Raw genomic sequence first — 22,602 nt, forward strand, 5'->3', positions numbered from 1 at the left:
AAATGCAAGCAGTCTGAATTGGAGCTTATTGGGTGGGGAACATGAGGACCACATAAGGCCCGAACTTCCAGTAGATTTTCGTGACCAAAACTTGCTTGGTATCATCGAAGGCCTTGAAGCATTCACAAACGGCATATCTTGTAAGCTTGTGATCCCGAATCCTGTTCTCCAGATGCTCGAAGGTTTTGCAGCAAACTCCCTCGGCCTTCATGAAAAACTTTCCCGGCTTTAGAGCACTATAACACGATTCCAAGAGGAATAATACTATCGTACAATCATTTGAAGAAGAATGCACATGACCTGCAAGCTGCGCCCATAGAATAATCACTAAAACCGCCATGGCCGGAACCACCGTTCCCTTGTGAGACACCATATTGCTAAATTCTGCGCATTCAACCCTCGTGAAGCACGAGCCACTGAATACCGACTTCGAGAGGAAACTTCAGATACGGATTCGGTTTCCAGCGATTCTTGAATATACCATTACAATTTTCGGTCAACTCAGAAGAAATAAACGACAGATCGCACCGACTAGAAATATACAGTTATAAATAGACCTATCTAGTAGTCTGAGCACATGTCGAGGCAATACATTAAAAGACGAGGACGGCATGTTGAGAGGAGATCTGAAGACATTTTTTTGTTTTCCAGTGATATAAAAGTTTGTGCCTTTCCAAAGCCATCTCATTGCCTTCTGCCCCAACGTCTGCAATGGGACAGCTGCATATTATTTTATTCAGATATGTTATGTCTGAATCCCGATTAATAAGGATACGTTGTTATCCATAAAGAAAGGCATCTTTGATACTTCAATCCTTTTACACATGGAATAGTTTTATAGAGGATTAAAGATTGCCGTGGCATGACCTGTGGAGATGGGAATATATTTTTTTTATTGATCAAGATAGCTAAGGAGAGTATTCTAGTTTCAGTGATGTTGGATGATTGGGAGGGTTTAATGATAACTTTTTATCAATATTACATGATTGTGTTGAAAAAATATTGAAATTTTTTTTACGTAAAATTTTCATAAATAAATTAAAAAAATATATATTCTGATTACTCTCATAAATATGATTTATATCAAAAGTAAATAAAAAAATCATCAAAACAAATTAAATTTAAATATTATTTATTTAACCACTTGTTAACTGGAACCGCTCCATTGTTTAAATATTATTTGTTTGGCCACTCGTTAGAACCGTTCCATTGACTTCTAGCAAATAATAAGTGAACATTGATTTGGAATATTGAATTTTGGATGATGTAATTGACTTTGAGCTTCACATTGAAGGTAGCAAAGCATATCTAGAGGTGTTTATAGTACATCATAGATCACTTTACTCAAAATGATAATGCAGAATAACACATAAAAGATTCTATCCATGAGATTGATAATGAAAAATAACACATAAAAGATTTTAGCCATGAGTTTGACAATCTTCTGGACATCTAAACAAGTTTTTCCAACCTAAATTTACTTTTCTTGTTTTTCTCTTTTGGTCGTTCTCTATGTTAAATGTAATGAGTTTTCCAAGAAGACATATGGTTTCTACTTTTTGGGTAGATGCTCCTTCATGCCCATTTTTGTGACAACTCGCAACTACTACATCATAAAGCTCATATACATGTAATCTGTGTACATTTTCTATAATACAATGTCTTCTAACTTACCAACATAAAAAACACACTATACAATATAATATAATTGATAATATTAATTTATTTTTGCAAAAATACTCCAACAATATGCTTCTTATATACACTAAAGCAATACCAAAATTGTCCACTAAATCCCCATGTAAGAGACAAAAACATAATCAAATTTCAATATAAAAAACAAAAATATAATATGAATTTAATTTTTCTTCAAATCTTAATTGATTTAAATAATGGAAATATTAAATTTGTTCACTAATTAATTATAATTTTTAATCTTTCTCAGATTCTTAAACTTTAAGCTAAAATCACCTATATAAATTTAATAATATAGAAAATATATTTTTACCTTTCCTACCTTCATGGAAAATGAATATTTACTAATTTAAAAATATATAAAATAAATTTATGATCATCTAATTGTGATAGCCGGGATGGGAGGGGAAAGGCCACGGTTATTTTCCACCATCTACTTTGCCAACAACTACTTTAGGAAGCAATATTGCTTCACAAGCCCTAAACGAGACAAATCAATGAAGTTGTTCTCCACTAATTGTTGCTTAAGTGTTGCTCTTGGTCTGACTAATAGAAAGTATTAAAAATAATGCAATGGATGGTGAAAAAATGCATCCCTCATAAGCACAGAAATCCCACTTCTTGCTCTACCCATTGCATTTCACGAGGTAATAAACCAGCATTAACAACGATGATAAAAGGGATGCAAAAATTCAGCAAAGCCCAAAGGTTGATCAAATATGCTTCAATCCGATTTAACTTCACATCCACAGTGTTCCCCTGATATATGGAGCATGCTACAGTGTTTCCACTGGAGCAATCCGCCACTAGGAAAAGAAAAAAAAGGAATTTATGGACATCTTACTGTTGAATGCCCTTAATTAAGATAGAAAAGAAGAAAAACAGCTGGGAATTGAGTATCTAAATTCTTTTACTAAAATAAAAACACCTGACCCCTAAAATTGGGAAAGGTTGTGTAACATCACATTCACTGAACACGAAATTGAATAACCTCGATATTCTAGAGGATGAATCACATGGTTTTAACATCTTGCCGTAGCTCAAATTCAAAATTCCAACTGAAATGCTTTCGTCATTAAAATCAATTCAGGGTAAAGAAAACACAAAATCGGTCCTTTGCATGAGATTCCGTTCAGACTAACAAGGCCATTACAAAACAAATGCAGTGGGGGAAATAAAATAACTCACGTTTCTCCTCGCCGTCTTCCATGCGGCCCCATAAACCGCTCCTCCCGTCCTCTCTTCATATTCCAAAATAGTTACGACTGCAGTACCTTCAATACGCTTGATCGAAAGGCAGCTCTGAACGCCAAAAGAAAAACAATAAATCACTTATAATTTCTTTCATACAGGGAATTTAAGCATCATATAATGGCGTGAAGCCGCAGCTATGCATATTGAAGAACAAGAGAGACTCTTAGAGATAAAAAACAGACTTGAATTGAAAAAGGAGGAGTTACAGCTCACAGGTGAGTACTGCAACTGGAGACTGCACTCAAACAAAGAGAACTCTCTCCGTACACTCTACATTTCATCAAATGAGCAATTACATCATTAAGTACATTACTAGAACTCAGGAAGTCGCAACCAAACTCCTAAACTCTAGGAACAAATCCTAAACTAAGGAGATACGTTACAACTTGTGTAACCATTTCTCCATTAATACAAAATAATATTAATTATTTTCAACTCCCCCCCCTTAATGGAGAAAGGATTATCTTGAACTCCTAGCATCCCTCTAAACAATTCAAACTTTACACGCCCAAGAGGCTTAGTAAACATATCAGCCATGTTATCACAAGTTTTACAATATTCAACACATATCTCTTTTGACAGTAGTTTCTCTCGATGAAGCAGAGCTACAGTGCTCTACTTTTTGCTGCTCCATGCTATGACCCCGGATCCAATGCTGAATGCGTAACCTGTGATAGATCTTCGATCATCCAAGTTAGCTGCCCAATCGGAAGCTGAAAAACCTGCTAGAATAACATCAGAAGTGTCAGTGTACAAAATGCCATAAGTACTAGTACCACTAAGATACCTCAACACACTTTTTGTTGCGACCCAGTGACTTTCGAGTGGTTTTGACATGAACTGGCTCAACACACTAACAGAATATGCCAAATCTGGTCTAGTTGTAGTAAGATATATCAAATTGCCAACTAGCTGTCTATACATGGTTGCATCCACCTCTTTAGTACCGTCGCCACTGCTCAACTTTAAGTTCTATTGTAATGGTGTTGCTGCTGATCTACATTGCTCCATTCTGAACCTTTCCAGCAAGCTTCTGGCATACTTCCCTTGAGTGAGAAAAGTTTGTCCAGAGTCTTTCCATACCTCCAATCCCAAGCAATAATGAAGGTTTCCGAGGTCTTTCCATCTCATACACTTGTGACATCTAATTTCTTTGATCAGATTGTTAGCATTCCCTGTTACAATCATATCATCTACATACAAAGATGATCTGATTTTGAAACTACTTGTAATTTGTTTGCAAGGTATTCAATTCAGAATTATACATGTTTAAAAGATTTCCATGTCTTGCAGAAAGAAAACAAATGAAATTTTTAGCTGTTCATGATCCATTTAAGCATAGCAGATTTATTTCCTTTTACTGTTTAACACATTAAAACGAATTTGTTCTGAAAATAAATCAACCACAAATGCAAAAGAAGTTGAATAAGCAGTTCACCCCTCCTGGGCTACGTCTGCTACGTCCAAAGCTCCCAAATGGGCTTGTCCTTGTTTTCATTAAATGTTCAAATTGAATATACAACTGAATAGAAGCATCTACAGGTGGAATAGATGGTAGAAATAGGTTCAAAACACTTGAATCCTTCAGGATTGACTATTGGATCACCTCTAATGGATACCTGCAACCCTATACAGTCTTCACAATACTGGGCCCTAGTGGCTCCTAGAACTTTCACGGCTCCAAAACCTCTTCAAATGACCTCATATGGCTATAAGACCTACACCAATGGCTTCAGAAGGTCGAAAGTACCCAAAATCAAAAAACAATTCGTCCAAAACTGCGTTTCCTAGCAAAAGTTATGGCCATTTAATGATCCCCTCCAGTTTAGCCTAAAAGAATTCCAGCTAACTTTAGTTAATGTCCAGTTAGCTCCGCCAAATCTGGGCGTCTGCCAAATTTGGCGCCACCGCCAAAAAATCTGCCAGTCTAACTGTTACTTAACTGCCCACAAATTCCGCATGTGACCGCGTTGCAGTTATTCTTGGATTGCGCACTAGTGGTTAGGTTTGGCCCACGGTTCTCGGCCCAAGGTCATATGGTATGGGAGGGGCTGGCCCCTTTCCTTTCCAGCCAACGAAAATTTAAAGTTTTTAAACACATAAATCCGCCACATGACAAACACTGCCTCCATAGCCTAACGGTAAGGCGGAGGGCTTGTGGCAGGCAGTTCATCAGTTTGAACCTTGCCCATGCCAACCAAAATTTTTTACAACGCGCCCATATGACTGCTGACATCATCTGAGGTCAACGTGGCGGCCTCCGGGCCTGCCACGTGGCAGATTTCTATTGGCTGTGTGAATGGAATATTCCCTATAATATTCCAAGGAATATTCTATGGAATATTCCTTTTTAAATTTTTTTTCAAAAAATTAAAATTACAAATTCTTCTTTTTGCCATAACTTCCTCATACGGCGACCGTTGTTCGAACCGTTTGCGGTGTCGAAATCAGGAAGACGAGCACTTTCCGGTCATTCAACTTTGAACCAGTTTTGAGCACTTTAAATTTTGAGCATTTTACGACACTTAGGACATGAGCACCTGATCACGCCTCCCCATTGGGAAGCTTTTGGACCCCAAAAGCCTTCAACTACCTGTTAAAAAGGTGAGGGTACAACTCCCTCACTCTGTCCACCTCCATCCACTTCGCCTTGTTCAATTTGCTGCCTTTGAAACCAACCCGAACATAATCTACACTGCCCCTCCTTGAAGTGCGTGTCCTTCTGTTAAGGATTGTATCTTCTTTCAGCTCATCTAAGAATTCTGGCGAGAAATCTTCTATAGATGGCAGCTGAACAACATTTTCATGATCAGCAATCAAAGGAGGTTCATACAAACGTAAGTTCTCTACATTGACAACAGAATACATTTGCATGTAGGAAGGAAAATCTAATTGAAAAGCATTATTTCCAACCTTCCTGAGGATTTTGAATGGACCATAACGAATAGGCTTCAGCTTTTTACCTTCTCCTTGCACCCTTTCCTTACTAATGTACAGCCATACCTCATCCCCTTCTTGAAACTTGTGATCGACTCTATGCTTGTCGTGTCTTTCCTTGTACTTGCCTTGACTCTTCTCAAGCTGTTCTTGAATTTGCTGATGTATTTGCTGAATTCTTTAAATGAATGAACGAGCTTTGTCAATATCACTATGTCCCTCAATGGAAACATCTTTCTCAAGAATGAAATCAAGAGGTGATTTTGGCAAGTAACCAAAACAAGCTTCAAACGGTGAGGTGTTTGTGGAAGAGTGCTTGGCACGATTGTAAGCATGCTGTATGTAGTGCAAATGTTCATCCCAAAGCTTGGGATGCTTGCTGCAATAACCTCTCAAGAGGTGCACAATGGTTCTGTTCACAACTTCGGTTTGTCCATCTGTTTGCGGATGGAAAGCAGTACTTTTCTTCAACTTTGTGTCCATCATCTCCCATACGTTGGACCAAAAATTCCCCACAAATCTGGAATCCCTGTCACTAATAATGGAAGTAGGCAAACCAAAGTGAATCCATACATGATGAAAAAATAATTCAGCAGTTTGTTCAGCAGTTATAGTTTTTTTACAAGGCATAAGTATACACATTTTGCTGAAATGGTCAACTACTACATATAAATAATCATGTTTCTTTCTAGATTTTGGCAAGCCTCCTACAAAATCCATAGAGATGCTCTCCCATGGTCTAGAAGGTACCGGCAAAGGAGTATACAAACCAAGCTTCCTATTGCTAGGCTTGCTTGTAGCACATAATGAACAACCTCTTATGAACCTTGAAACAGAATCTACCATGCGAGGGCAATAGCAATACCTCTGTAGATGTGCAACTGTTTTGCTCACACCAAAATGGCCAGCAATAAGAGAAGAATGAGCTTCTCTTATGACATTTATCCTCTCCCCCTGTGGTATACACAGCTTGCCCAAATGAAACAGCAAATTGTTATGCATGTGATAGTCATTTTCCTCTACATGATTCCCTTTACTCAAGTTAGCATACACATCTTTAAAGTCATCATCAGATGCATACTGTTCTATGTAACTATCATGTACAATGGAATCATTCTTAAGTAAAGTAACAACACCAATAATAGGCCTTGAAAGCAATTCAACAACTTTATTCAGAGTACCTTTCTTGTACCTTATTACCAAATGGAACTGTTGCAAGAAGCCCATCCACCTGAAGTGTCGTGACTGTTGTAACTTGATTTGTGATTGCAAGTACTGTAAGGGCTGATGGTCGGTATGTATAACAGTTTCTTTGCCCATCAAGTAGTGTTTCCACTTTTTGATGCTTTGTACCAATGCATACAACTCCTTATCATATGTAGGATAATTTACAACAGCACCATTAAAAATTTCAGAATGAAAAGAAATAGGCTTACCATGCTGTAGAAGAACTGCACCCATAGCATAATCACTAGCATCAGTTTGTATCTCAAATGGCTGTCTCAAATCCGGTAATCCAAGGACTGGAGCTGAACTAATCTTCTCTTTCAAAGATTCGAAAGCTTTTTGCTGCTTGCCTCCCCATTGGAAAGCATGCTTCACACTTGTCACTGCATGCATAGGAGCTACTATAGAAGAGAAGTTAGAGATAAACTTCCTCCAATATTGAGCTGCACCCAAAAAACTTCTTACCTCTGTTATGGATTTGGGAGTAGGCCACTTCACAATAGCCTCAATCTTAGCAGGATCAATTCTCAAAGCACCTCCTCCTACTATGTGTCCCAAATAAACCAAAGAAGTCTTTCCAAATTCACACTTTGACATTTTAAGAAATAACTGATTCTTCTTCAAAACATCAAGTACTTTCCTAACATGCATGACATGATCTTCTCTAGACTTGCTGAAAATTAAGATGTCATCTAAGTAGAAAATAACGAAATCATCAAGAAAAGGATGCAAGACATCATCCATTACCCGCATGAAAGTTGCAGGTGCATTGCACAAACCAAACAGCATCACAAGCCACTCAAAGAGTCCTTGTTTGGTTTTGAAGGCTGTCTTCCAAATGTCACTTTCTTCAATTCTTACTTGATGATATCCACTGCGCAAGTCTAGCTTAGTGAAATATCGAGCATCTTTCAGCTGGTCTAGTAAATCATCTATCCTTGGGAGTGGGTAACGATTCTTTATCGTTATCTTGTTCAAGGCCCTGAAATCAACACACATACGCCAAGTGCCATCTTTCTTTGGAATCAATACAATCAGTGACCCACATGGTGAAGTACTTGGCCTTATGAAACCCTTGTCCAACAAGTCCTTGATTTGCTTCTTTATTTCAACATTCTCCATAATAGACATGCAGTACATGCCTATGTTTGGAATAGGACAATCTGGATGCAAATGGATTTCATGTTGAATCTCCCTCTTAGGAGGCAAACCTGTTGGCTCCTGAAACATCTCATGATATTGTTGGCATTATGAGATAAGTGTTGTCCTTGATGGCAAACCTCACTGATGACAAATCATAGTACAGAAGGTCAGCAGCAAGGAATTGATGATCAGACTATAAGAAGAAGAGAAATTTCATACACGCAAGTTCGTTAAGCCCAAGTCGCGTGTACACGCAGGTTGGCTTCAGCAAAAGCGCGTGTATGTGGAAAAGTACCTTTGGTCCATGGCGGTTATTCCTTGGAAGTTGTGCCTATGGTTTTGGACCTTGGCGTCTCGGCGGACGTGTTGATCCCTAGTTTTGAAGTTGATGGTATTGGATTTCTATGGTTTTGGCTCTTGGTATTGAACAAGGCCTAAGGCTATATAAAGGGAAGGAAATCATTAGGCAAGCGTATCTGAAATGTCTTGAATATCTGATGAAGCATTAGATCCAGTATGCAGGGTTATGGGTTGATGATGCATTGCTTGATCTGAGCTAAGGAGAGATCTCACCTGTTGATGGAGAACTAGATCTAAGGAGAGATCGGGATCAAATGGTTTGAAATGAGCTATCTTTATGATGCCTATTCTAGATCTACATACTGACGCATGTATTGTTCTATAAGTGTTATGAGTATGATTGATGTCTGGTACAGCTGCAAGTTATGAGAAATTATTTTTAGATCTGTACGCGGGTTGTCTTTGATAAAAGCGCGTATACACGCGGGTTTGATTCATCGAAGGAGCGTATACATTGTAAATCTTAATATTTGAAGTTGCAGATGGATCTGATGGTTATTACAGAGTTCTGTGTCTGCTCTGTGTTCTGGTGACTGTTGTTAACAGGGTTTCAGTGATTCAGAGTTTGATGATTGTTTTGAGCTTCAATAATAGTTATGGGTCCAGTATGAAAATTGGATGAAAAGTGGCCTTACAGATTATGTGTTGTGCTTCAGTGTATCCAGTCTGAAAATTGATGAAACGTGGTACCTGGAGGTGAGAAGATTGTAGGCAAGCACCTACGTACTAGTATCTAAGCTAGTACAAAAGCTAAAGGAGATCTTTGGAGCATTGTAGCAGGTAGCAGCCTGCGTACTAGTAAATGGATCGGCTAGTACAAGAGCAAAGGGGGTTGTAGCTCCCGTACTGGTATAAGACTGCACCAGTACAAATATTGTAAAAGGATTTTCTTATTAAGAAGAAGATTGAAATGACTTGCAGCAGGTGGTTTTCACCCACATTGGGTTTCCACCTTATATCTTTGTGTTCATGTGTGTGGCTCTTGTGTGATGTTCTGTTCTGTTATTCTGCACCTGTTTACTGTTAATATGCTTAATAATGATCTGATGCATTTATTGAAGATTAAGCTAACTGAATTATAAGATCTCTGGATATACGCGAGTTTCATTAGACACAGTAGCGTGTACACGCGGGTTCACTTAATTGAAGTAGCGTATATGTTTCTGAGTATGAAATTGAAAAGTTTGATTGATCTGATAATACTGATTCACCCCCCCCCCCCCCCTCTCGGTATTATTTCCAACAATTGGTATCAGAGCAGGTCCTTTGATAGAAGCTTGATCGCTTGAAGGAGATCCGTGGAACAATGGGAAAGAAGCTTAAGAAGAAAGCTCATAAGAAGAAGAAGACATCTCAGAAGGACTATGACAGTGGGAGAATCGATTGGGGATTAGGTATAAGAGGCTCTTCAGATTCAGAATCATTATCAGGTATGAATGTGTTATCCTCTGATGTTCCTGCTATATTTCCTTGTGAAAGTGATGGAAGTGATAGTGAAACTACTGAACATGCTTTTATGGGTGAGCAAGAAAAGTATCAAATAGAGGCAGTATTTAGAAGGCTTTCAGACAAAGTTAAAGATCAACAAGATCTATTGAACAAAAGGGAATGTGCTTTCAAAGAAGAAGTTACCAAACTAAAGGCCCAACTAGAAGAAGGAAACAAGGTAAGAAAGCTACTCAAGGACAAGGAAGACCAATGTCAAAAATTGCAGCATGAAGTGACATCATTAAGAAAAGAAGTCAACGAAAGAAGCACAACCATCAAGAAACTCAAAGATAGATCCAGCTACTATGAAAATCTTGAAGCTACGATCCTCTCACTAAAGGAAGATCTTGAAGAATCCAAGAAGCATAATGAAGATCTACACCAAGCAATTGAAAAACAAGACAACGAAGTCATCAGCTTAAAATCACAGTTGGAATGTGCCTTCAGAGTTCGTCAAATTCAGCAGGATCTGTATGAAAAGCAAGAAAAGGAGATACTCAATCTAAGGCAACAAATGGAAGAAGGAAGAAAAGATGGAGAAGACATGAAGAAGCAATGTCTAGAAAAGGAGGAACAACTTCAAGTTGAGGTAAATATCTTGAAAGGTAAATTAGAAGAAAAGGATAAACTTTTGAGATTTCAAGATAGTACTAAAGCCTTGGATGATATTCTTAGTAGTCAAAGGTCTCCTACAATCAAGACTGGTCTTGGTTTTCATGAATCTGTTGAAGGTGAATCTAGCTCACAAGGTGAGGCAAGGAACTCTAAAGAGAAAACTAAAATGATCAAAAGGGAGATGAAAGGTCAACCCCATCAACAATCAAGGAAAGAGACTCCTCAAAGAAAATCGTTTACTCCTCCTATGAATAATGTTGAATGTTATGTATGTCATAATCTTGGACATGTTGCAGCTAGATGTAGAAGAAGAAGGGTTCAAGACCATCATGTAGAAAGATCATCACATTCAAGGTACTTTAATGGATATTGCTTTGCTTGCAATATGTTTGGTCACAAAGCCGCTGATTGCTACAGGAGGAATATGAAATATGTAAGATGTTATGCATGTAACACGATTGGACATATAGCAAAGGAATGCAGGAACAAAGGATGGACATCACACCAAAAGGAGAAAACCTCATCACACTTGAAGATATGGAGGAAGAAGGAAGTACAGTCAGCACAATGTACTGAGACACAGCACAGCACAGACATATCATACTCAGGGGGAGCTGAAAGTGTAAAACTTCAGTGTCCTGAATCTCATACGCAAGTTCCTTAAAGGGAAGTCACGTATATACGCGAGTTAGACACTGCAAAGTCGCGTATATGTCAGTCTGAGGAAAAGCAGTGGGAACAGGATCAGAAAAAGGATCTGATATGATTCAGTCTATTATTTGCTCTATTGGGTACAGTCTGCTGAGGATGTGTGGAAATGTTTTGTTACTTGTATGATGTCTAGAAGTGTCTTGATCCTAACTTGAGGATGATGATGTTTTGATGCTTATGCATGATCAGATCTAACAGATGGCACTGGTTGAGGGGGAGCATATGCCTTTAGTAATTCATTGTTGGCATTATGGTTAATAATCCTTGGTGATGATTCTTATATGGCTAAATGATATATCTTGCTATGATGTGGTTGTGAGTTGTCTATGATAAAATCTCATATGATTCTTGGGGTTACATAGTTGATGTTCAGATCAGATTTATGGATGATTCTTTGATGATGCATATATGGTGCTTACATGGTGATCTTCATAAGGACAAGAAGAAGTACAAAGCTTGAATATACATCTTCCTCACTTGATGATGGGTCACTCTTATACTGCTGTTGTCATATGCATAAAAATCATACAGTTATGATGCAGGCACTCGTGTGGATAAGGATTGTTGCTGTTGATGATATCAAGAAGTTTTGTCAAATGAGCTTGACCTCAAGATACATAATGCTGATACATGGATGACTACTCAAAGTTGCTTTATTGGAGACATGGTGATGAGTTCTTATCTATATGATGATAGGTTTATACTTACATATGTTAATTGATGCAGATGTTCCCAAGTAATGATACTTGGATCATGTAGAGCTTGATGAAATGGCTATGGTGGTTTCACACATGATACAATGTGAATGACTCTGAATTCTGTTCAAAGGGATGAATTGATGCAGACATACCTTGTTATAGGTTGATGACCTATTCTCTACAGGACATTTACAGGTTACTGATATGGAAATTTGTGTACGCGTGTTGTTTCAAGGATATCCACGTGCATACGTCGTTTTACAAGGGGATAGTCGCGTATATGGTGTACGCGTGTTGCGTAAGGGATATCTGCGTATATACGCTTGTTTATGTGTATACAGACGTGTATATGGAGATTTGAAGGAAATCAGCAGGGACAGATGTTGGTTGCAGAAAGTCTGATATAGGTCTGACAGAGATCATCTCGCACAGGTTCAGGGGGAGCAGATAATCTTCCAATGATGCATTGTTGGCATTATCTTAAAGCTTTTGGTTCTAGTTCACATTTGGTGTTGATTTCAGGAGGAACAAAGGCGAAAGGAGAACAGAAGGATCTCTTGGTTGCTGATCTGAATGGTGATTATCAGATGCTGCTGGTGACTTTCATAAGTCTTGGTCTAGTTATTTCGTCTCTATGTCATATATCTCTTTTGTGGTATCTCTTTCATGGTGTCAAGGTCATGTAACGGCCTATTTTGGTTTCCCCACTATGCCTGGGATGATTGATGCAATGTGATTGGTTGTCATATGTAAAATTTTGATGTATACCCACTTGGTTGGGTGGATGAGTCAATTTTTGTATATCCTCACTTAGTTGAGAGATGGATGTATGTATGAGTCCTAAGTGATAGGAAGGTCCTTTATGATGTATAGAGTCATGTTCTTCTTGAAGAACATCTTTTGCAGATCTTGCCTACAGTCAGGAAGAGCATGTACAACACACTTCAGCGGTACAGAGATTCAGCATGTACTCAGGGGGAGCATGAACAGATTGGTACACCTTGGCATATACAAAGGGGGAGACTATTCAGAGATTTCAGCAGGTACTCAGGGGGAGTATGGACAGTGGAATGATTCAGCAAAGGAAGAGAATATCTTGGTCCACCCTTTGCCCTTGATGTCAAAGGGGAAGAGTGACTTGGTGTTGTTGCCATCAAGTCCAAAGGGGGAGATTGTTGGCATTATGATGCATGTGTTGTACTTGATGGCAACCCTCTCATAGAAGAATATCTCACTTATGTATAACTGGATGAATCTTCAGAAGAGATATCAGATGTGACTGATGGAGGATAGCTCAAAGGAATCAGATGATAATTCTAAGTGTGACAAGTTAGCTTTGCCATCAAGTCCAAAGGGGGAGATTGTTGGCATTATGAGATAAGTGTTGTCCTTGATGGCAAACCTCACTGATGACAAATCATAGTACAGAAGGTCAGCAGCAAGGAATTGATGATCAGACTATAAGAAGAAGAGAAAGTTCATACACGCAGGTTCGTTAAGCCCAAGTCGCGTGTACACGCAGGTTGGCTTCAGCAAAAGCGCGTGTATGTGGAAAAGTACCTTTGGTCCATGGCGGTTATTCCTTGGAAGTTGTGCCTATGGTTTTGGATCTTGGCGTCTCGGCGGACGTGTTGATCCCTAGTTTTGAAGTTGATGGTATTGGATTTCTATGGTTTTGGCTCTTGGTATTGAACAAGGCCTAAGGCTATATAAAGGGAAGGAAATCATTAGGCAAGCGTATCTAAAATGTCTTGAATATCTGATGAAGCATTAGATCCAGTATGCAGGGTTATGGGTTGATGATGCATTGCTTGATCTGAGCTAAGGAGAGATCTCACCTGTTGATGGAGAACTAGATCTAAGGAGAGATCGGGATCAAATGGTTGGAAATGAACTATCTTTATGATGCCTATTCTAGATCTACATACTGACGCATGTATTGTTCTATAAGTGTTATGAGTATGATTGATGTCTGGTACAGCTGCAAGTTATGAGAAATTATTTTTAGATCTGTACGCGGGTTGTCTTTGATAAAAGCGCGTATACACGCGGGTTTGATTCATCGAAGGAGCGTATACATTGTAAATCTTAATATTTGAAGTTGCAGATGGATCTGATGGTTATTACAGAGTTCTGTGTCTGCTCTGTGTTCTGGTGACTGTTGTTAACAAGGTTTCAGTGATTCAGAGTTTGATGATTGTTTTGAGCTTCAATAATAGTTATGGGTCCAGTATGAAAATTGGATGAAAAGTGGCCTTACAGATTATGTGTTGTGCTTCAGTGTATCCAGTCTGAAAATTGATGAAACGTGGTACCTGGAGGTAAGAAGATTGTAGGCAAGCACCTACGTACTAGTATCTAAGCTAGTACAAAAGCTAAAGGAGATCTTTGGAGCATTGTAGCAGGTAGCAGCCTGCGTACTAGTAAATGGATCGGCTAGTACAAGAGCAAAGGGGGTTGTAGCTCCCGTACTGGTATAAGACTGCACCAGTACAAATATTGTAAAAGGATTTTCTTATTAAGAAGAAGATTGAGATGACTTGCAGCAGGTGGTTTTCACCCACATTGGGTTTCCACCTTATATCTTTGTGTTCATGTGTGTGGCTCTTGTGTGATGTTCTGTTCTGTTATTCTGCACCTGTTTACTGTTAATATGCTTAATAATGATCTGATGCATTTACTGAAGATTAAGCTAACTGAATTATAAGATCTCTGGATATACGCGAGTTTCATTAGACACAGTAGCGTGTACACGCGGGTTCACTTAATTGAAGTAGCGTATATGTTTCTGAGTATGAAATTGAAAAGTTTGATTGATCTGATAATACTGATTCACCCCCCCTCCCTCTCAGTATTATTTCCAACAATGCATCAACTACATCATATAGATCTGATTTAAGTTTTGGATCACAATTCTCAAATGACTCATGATTCACATCAACCTTGGGCTTAATCATAAGAAGAACAAAATTCTTACTTGAATTGACCAGCCTTTTTACCTGTCCTGCATTCACCATCGATGAGCTCTAACAATGAACTCCTTGCCATCTTTGAAAAGATGATATTTGTTTTCATGGCGATGAAAGATAGCTTTCCTGTCAAACAAGTAAGGACTTCCCAAAACAATTCCTGCTATATCAAAAGGTACCACATCAAGTTCAACTGTGTCAATAAAATGTGCAGTAATTGCAAAGCGCAATGTGCACTTTCTTGAAACTTGTAAATTTGCATCCTTGCAAATCCATCCAAGTGGATATGGCTTCGGATGTGGAACGGTCTCAAGTTTAAGCTGCTTGACCAAGTCCTCTGATATAAGGTTTGCTTGTGACCCACTATCAAAAAGTGTGTCAATTTTAGCATGTTTTGAAATCACACTCACATGAAACAATTCAATTCTCTCTTCCTCATTAGGAGCTAGTACATGGCAGTTTGAGGTACTAGTGCTGGCTTGAGTTTCAATTTCTTTTCCCTTCAAGTTTTTCAAACCCATGGCTGCAATTTTGGTTTCATCACCTGAATCATCCCCTAAATCCTGTGGTGTAGATGTAGTAGCAGCAGTTTTCTGTTTCCCTTTGGATTTGTTAGATTGAGGTCTTTTTTCAGGATGTAATTTCCAACAGTTTTTCTCCTCATGGCCTGGTTTAGAACAGTGTTTACAGATCACTTTCTCACTCTCCTGTTTGACGGATGCATTCTTTTTTCCCTTTACCTTGGAGGTTTTCTCTTTGTTTTTCCCCTTGCAGGGCTTGTTTCTACCCTCTTCAAATGTGTTTTTTCCCCTTGCCTCTAAATGGGTAGCTTGGACACAAACCTCGTCTAGGCTAGTAGGGTTAAACATCAAGATGGTGTGTCTAAGGTAGCTATGCAAGCCACCAATGTATTTCAACAAGGCTTCCTGGGTCTGTAAATCTACCCCTAACAAGAGAGCTCTTCTCCTGAATTCTTGGGTGTAGTCTTGGACACTCAGACCCTTAAGTTGTCTGAAATTTTGCCAATTCATAATGGCTTTCTGCATGTGAGCAAGAGGATAAAACTGTTTTTTAATGGCTAATAGAAATTCAGGCCATGTTAAGGTAACCTTACCAAATTTCTTGATCTCCTCTTTAGTCTTGGCCTCCCACCAGACCAATGCTGCTCCATCCATTCTCAAAGAAGCCAACTGAATCTTTGTGGCATCATCATGCATATTCTGGATCCTTAAGTAAACTTCCAACTGCCTAATCCAGTTGTCAAGCTTTTCTGCATTCACTTCACCATTAAACATAGGTAATTCAAATTTTACATCAAGCTTAAAAAAAGGACTTTTTCCAGAGGATCTATGCTTATGAACAGAAGAAGACGAGGATGAAGAGGAAGAAGGTGACGATGGGGGTGGTGGATCACCATTTCCTCCATGTCCTTTCTTGGAATGATCATCATCCTTCTTACCTCCTGAAGAGCCCTCTCCTTCATGTGGATGTTTGGACCCTTCTCCAGCCAATTTTTCATTTCTTTCTTGGTACAATATCCTCACCATTTCAGTGAGGTCCAAGAAAGCCTTTCTGAAGACTCTTTCTTCTTCTTTTGGATCCATGTCTGCAGGAATTTCTCCTTCATGTGCAGACATTCTTGAAGCTTCTACTGAGACTCTTGTGGGTGAAATTGAAGGTGGAGGTGATGGCTCTCTGGCCTTCCTCGACTGAGGATTCTCTTGTTCACTAGTCAACTGTCCTTCCCCTCTTTTAAGTTTCAACCTGGTAAGCATCAATACTTGCAAGACAGTTAGAAGATCTTTGCACAAAAAACTTGGCTCTGATACCAACTTGATCTTATTTTGGAACTACTTGTAATTTGTATGCAAGGTATTCAATTCAGAATTATACATGTTTAAAAGATTTCCATGTCTTGCAAAAAGAAAACAAATGAAATTTTCAGCTGTTCATGGTCCATTTAAGCATAGCAGATTTATTTCCTTTTACTGTTTAACACATTAAAACGAATTTGTTCTGCAAAATAAGTCAACCACAGATGCAAAAGAAGTTGATAAAGCAGTTCACCCCTCCTGGGCTACGTCTGTTGGGTCCAAAGCTCCCAAATAGGCTTGTCCTTGTTTTCATTAAATTCTCAAATTGAATATACAGCTAAATAGAAGCATCTACAGGTGGAATAGATGGTAAAAATGGATTCAGAACACTTGAATCCTTCAGGATTGACTATTGGATCACCTCCAATGGATACCTGCAACTCTATACAGTGTTCACAATACTGGGCCTTGGTGGCTCCTAGAACTTTCACGGCTCCAAAACCTCTGCAAATGACCTCAGATGGCTGTAAGACCTACACCAATGGCTTTAGAAGGTCGAAAATACCCAAAATCAAAAAAACATTTGTCCAAAATCGCCTTTCCTAGCCAAAGTTATGGCCATTTAATGATCCCCTCCAGTTTAGCCTAAAACAACTCCAACTAACTTTAGTTAATGTCCAGTTAGCTCTGCCAAATCTGGGCGTCTGCCAAATTTGGCACCACCGCCAAAAAATCTATCAGTCTAACTGTTACTTAAGTGCCCACAAATTCCGCTTGTGACCACGTTGCAGTTATTCTTGGATTGCGCGCTGGTCCTTAGGTTTGGCCCACGGTTCTCGGCCCAAGGTCATATGGTATGGGAGGGGCTGGCCCCTTTCCTTTCCAGCCAACGAAATTTTAAAGTTTTTAAAGACATAAATCTGCCACATGACAAACACCGCCTCCATAGCCTAACGGTAAGGCGGAGGGCTTGTGGCAGGCAGGTCATGAGTTCGAACCTTGCCCATGCCAACCAAAATTTTTTACAACGCGCCCATGTGTCTGCTGACGTCATCTGAGGGCCACGTGGTAGCCTCCGGGCCTGCCACGTGGCAGATTTCTATTGGTTGTGTGAAGGGAATATTCCTTGGAATATTCCAAGGAATATTCTGCAAAATATTCCTTTTTTATTTTTTTTTCAAAAAATTAAAATTTCCAATGTTATTGACAAATTCTTCTTTTTGCCATAACTTCCTCATACAACGACCGTTTTTCGAACCGTTTGCAGCGCCGGAATCAGGAAGACAAGCACTTTTTGATCGTTCAACTTTGAACCAGTTCTAAGCACTTTAAATTTTGAGCATTTTACGACACTTAGGACATGAGCACCTCATCAAAAGAAATCAAAATAATTTGCCTCTGTTTATTAAACTTGGTATACAGATTTCGATCATTCAAGCTCCTATGAAAGCCATGCTGTACAAAAAATGAGTCAATTTTCTCATACCACGACCTGGGTGCCCGTTTTAAACCATTAAGTGCCTTTTTCAATTTACACACAAGATGTTCCTGCCCCTTTTTCACAAAACCTTTAGGCTATACTAAATAAATTTCTTCCTTCAAGTCACCATTCGGAAATGCAAACTTAACATCTAGTTGGTGTAGCTGCCATTTTTGTTTTCTTGCTAAGGAAATTAGCATTCTAAGGGTGTTTAATTTGGCTAAGGGAGCAAAGGTGTCATCGAAATCTATTCCCTCTTGCTGTGAGTAACCCTTTGCTACCAGTCTAGCTTTAAGTTTCTCTATAGTCCCATCTGCATTTATTTTTGGTTTATACAACCATTTACATCCTATGAGGGTTTTACCTTCAGGTAATTCAACCAAATCCCAAGTATGGTTTCTATTTATTGATTCTATTTCCTCATACATTGCAGCACTCCATGCATCAGATTTAATTGCTTCCTCATAATTTGCAGGTTCTACAATGTTTAAAAACTTTGACATTAATGCATAGTCTTTCAATTTAGAAGGTAATCGAGTATTCCTACTTGATCTCCTTGGTAGAAAACTTACCTCATATTTGTCTATTTCAGCCTTTTCTGGGCTTGCATTATTGATTACATTTCCTGTTACTTCTTCTTCTTGTTTCTGCTCCTACTCTTCATCTTCCTCACTGTTTTCTTCCATTAGCAATGGAATGTCCCAATCACTGTTAGAGTCATCCTTTCCTTCTTCAACCTGTTCTAGTTCTAACATTGTAAATTCCCCAGGATTCCCAAGATTGAAAGGACTAACATGTTTTCCCTCCATAAGTCGCATAAGGCCTTCAACCAGATCAGAAACAAACTGGAAACTCCGTGTTTGTTCCCCATTTCCATAGACTGTGAAAGGCTCCTTGTGCAAAGCCTGAGCAACAAAATTACTTGCAACCCGAGCATCATCAAGGCACATTCGCGGACTGTATGCATTGAAAATTCGAGCAATCCAAACCTCAACATTTTCTCTCCTGTGGTAATCCATAGTTAGAGTTTCAGCTGTTCTCTTACCCTCTTCATAGCAACTGTGGACTTCGATGGGATTAACATTGCCCCAGTAAGCTTTAGTTTGAGGGTGTTCAAGAGGATCTCCTAAACCTCACTAATACTTGTAAGCAAAAAACATGCCCCAACATGCTTGGCAAATCTGGATATGTTCAATATTCCCACATCATTAGTTTTGATAGTCATCACAGGATTGTGTTTGTAATGCACAGGGGAAGCGGGGCAAGCCAAATGGTAGATCTGATCAACCTCCAACAATAAGGGTTCCACAACATCATGCCTTATCCGTTCAAACTTTGGATTGCCAAAATGATGCAAAACATTCTCCTTCCTTCCTGTGAAGAAATTGTCGACAACAATAACACTGTCGCCTCTTGCCATGAGCCTGTCAAGTAGATGACTGCCAACAAAGCCAGCTCCACCCGTCACGACAACTCGCAGGGGCATTCTCTTCAAACCTAGGGGCACTTTAGTCCCTGAATTCACCATCGAACCCAAATGATACTGAGAAAATCGACAAACAGGAGTCTCATAAACAACCCGATGAGGTTTGTCGGGCACAAACCTTCCATTTTCATTAACATTAGAAGCCAAAAAACCAGGCTGAAGGATAAAGAAAGTCGATGTGATGGCAATTCCTATCAAAATAAATAGCAGTCGCTGCTCCTTGAGCAAATAATCTACTAGCCTGATAATAAACCACGTCTTTTCTGGATTAAGAGAGTACTCATCACTGTTATTCATATTGGACTGATAAAATTTTTGATCCTCTGATGAATAAGTCTTCAATGAGCCACCACCGGGCAAGTCCGATCTCCTGACACCAAACAGATCAGGAACTCCAATGCGCCACCACCAAGGAAATTCGATCTGCTACCACCGAACAGATCAGGAACTCCAATGCGCCACCACAGGGCAAATCCGATCTGCTACCACCGAACAGATCAGGAACTCCAATGTGCCACCACTGGGCAAATCTGATCTGCTGCCACCAAACAGATCAGGAAATCCAATGCACCACCACCGGGCAAGTCCGATCTACTGCCACCAAACAGATCAGGAACTCCAATGCGCCACCACTGGGCAAGTTCGATCTACTGCCACCGAATAGATCAGGAACTCTAATGTGCCACCACCGGGAAAATATGATCTGCTGCCACCAAACAGATCAGGAACTCCAATGCGCCACCACCGGGCAAGTCTGATCTGCTGCCATCGAACAGATCAAGAACTCCAATGCGCCACCACCAGGCAAGTCCGATCTGCTGCCACCGAACAGATCAGGAACTCCAATGCGCCAGCACCAGGCAAGTCCGATCTGCTGCCACCGAACAGATCAGAAATTTCAAAGTGCCACCACCGGGAAAGGTCGATTTGCAAAAATTGTAGATTTTCCACAGAGAAGGAGGCTGGCGCTTCTCGACAGCGAAATACCCGCGATGAGGTTTGTCGGGCACAAACCTTCCATTTTCATTAACATTAGAAGCCAAAAAACTATTCTAAAAGATAAAGAAAGTCGATGAAATGGCAATTCCTATCAAAATAAATAGCAGCCGTTGCTCCCTGAGCAAATAATCTACAGGCCTGATAATAGACCACGTCTTTTCTGGATTAAGAGAGTACACATCACTATTATTCATATTGGACTGATAAAATTTCTGATCCTCTGATGAATAAGTCTTCAATGAGCCACCACCGGGCAAGTCCGATCTCTTGCCACCAAACAGATCAGGAACTCCAATGCGCCACCACCGGGAAAATCCCATCTACTACCACCGAATAGATCAGGAACTTCAATGCGCCACCACCGGGCAAATTCGATCTACTACCACCGAACGGATCAGGAACTCTAATGCGCTACCACCGAGAAAATCCAATCTGCTGCCACCGAACAGATCATGAACTCTAATGTGCCACCACCGGGCAAGTCTGATCTGCTGCCACCGAACAGATCAGGAACTTCAATGTGCCACCACCAAGAAAGTCCGATCTGCTGCCACCGAGTAGATCAGGAACTCCAATGTGCCACCACCGAGCAAATCCGATCTGCTACCACCGAACAGATCAGGAACTCCAATGTGCCACCACCGGGCAAGTCTGATCTGCTGCCATCGAACATATCAGGAACTCCAATGCGCAACCACCGGGAAAGTCCGATCTGCTGCCACTGAACATATCAGGAACTCCAATGCACCGCCACCGGGCAAGTCAGATTTGCTGCCGCCGAACAGATCAGGAACTCCAATGCACCACCACCGGGCAAGACCGATCTGCTGCCACCGAGTAGATCAGGAACTCCAATGCGCCACCACCGAGAAAATCCAATCTGCTGCCACTGAATAGATCAGGAACTCCAATGCGCCAACACCGGGCAAGTCCGATCTGCTGCCACCAAACAGATCAAGAACTCCAATGCGCCACCACCAGGCAAGTCCGATCTGTTGCCACCGAACAGATCAGGAACTCCAATGCGCCACCACCGAGCAAGTCCGATCTGCTGCCATCGAACAGATCAGAAATTTCAAAGTGCCACCATCGGGCAAGGTCGACCTGCAAAAATTGCAGATTTTCCATAGAGAAAGAGGCTAGCGCTTCTCGACAGCGAAATACCCGCGCAGAAAACAAAATCGATGCATCTCCCTAAATTGGCGCGATTAAGGCTTGATTTTCCGTGCCAATAGCACTTTTCGGCACGTTGGCGCTACTGTCTCTCTCAAAACCACGCCAAATGGCGCGACTGTTCCTTAATAAAATGCGCCAACCCTTCGTTCCGCTCAAAAATGGCGTGACTGTTCGAGACGAAACCGTGCCAACCGTATTTTCTGCTCAGAGATGATCAGTCATCTGAGACCTGTCTTCAGGTGTTACTGCAGTCCACTTGATTCTACGAATGCCTCTGTACAATCCACCACCACTACAGTTCTGTAATCAATGATGCATCCTAAAAAAAATAAAATTAAGGCTATCCCTACTCTGTTCTCTGATACCAAGATAAAAATCAAACTTGAATTGAAAAAAAAGGAGTTACAGCTCACAGGTGAGTACTGCACCTGGAGACTGCACTCAAACAAAGAGAACTCTCTCCGTACACTCTACATTTCATCAAATGAGCAATTGCATCATTAAGTACATTACTAGAACTCAGGAAGTTGCAACCAAACTCCTAAACTCT

At 40.1% G+C, this 22,602-nt stretch overlaps 1 pseudogene; it reads right to left on the reverse strand.

The window, feature by feature from the left end:
• Positions 1–25: 25 nt before the first annotated feature.
• Positions 26–20,174, reverse strand: LOC149227073 (UDP-glucuronic acid decarboxylase 4-like; annotated as a pseudogene).
• Between the last annotated feature and the right edge of the window lie 2,428 nt (positions 20,175–22,602).

This window comes from Pinus tabuliformis, chromosome J (genome assembly GCF_031772625.1).
Source record: "Pinus tabuliformis cultivar Carrire ecotype Pingquan chromosome J, CPIR1, whole genome shotgun sequence".
Classification (NCBI taxonomy): Eukaryota; Viridiplantae; Streptophyta; class Pinopsida; order Pinales; family Pinaceae; genus Pinus; species Pinus tabuliformis.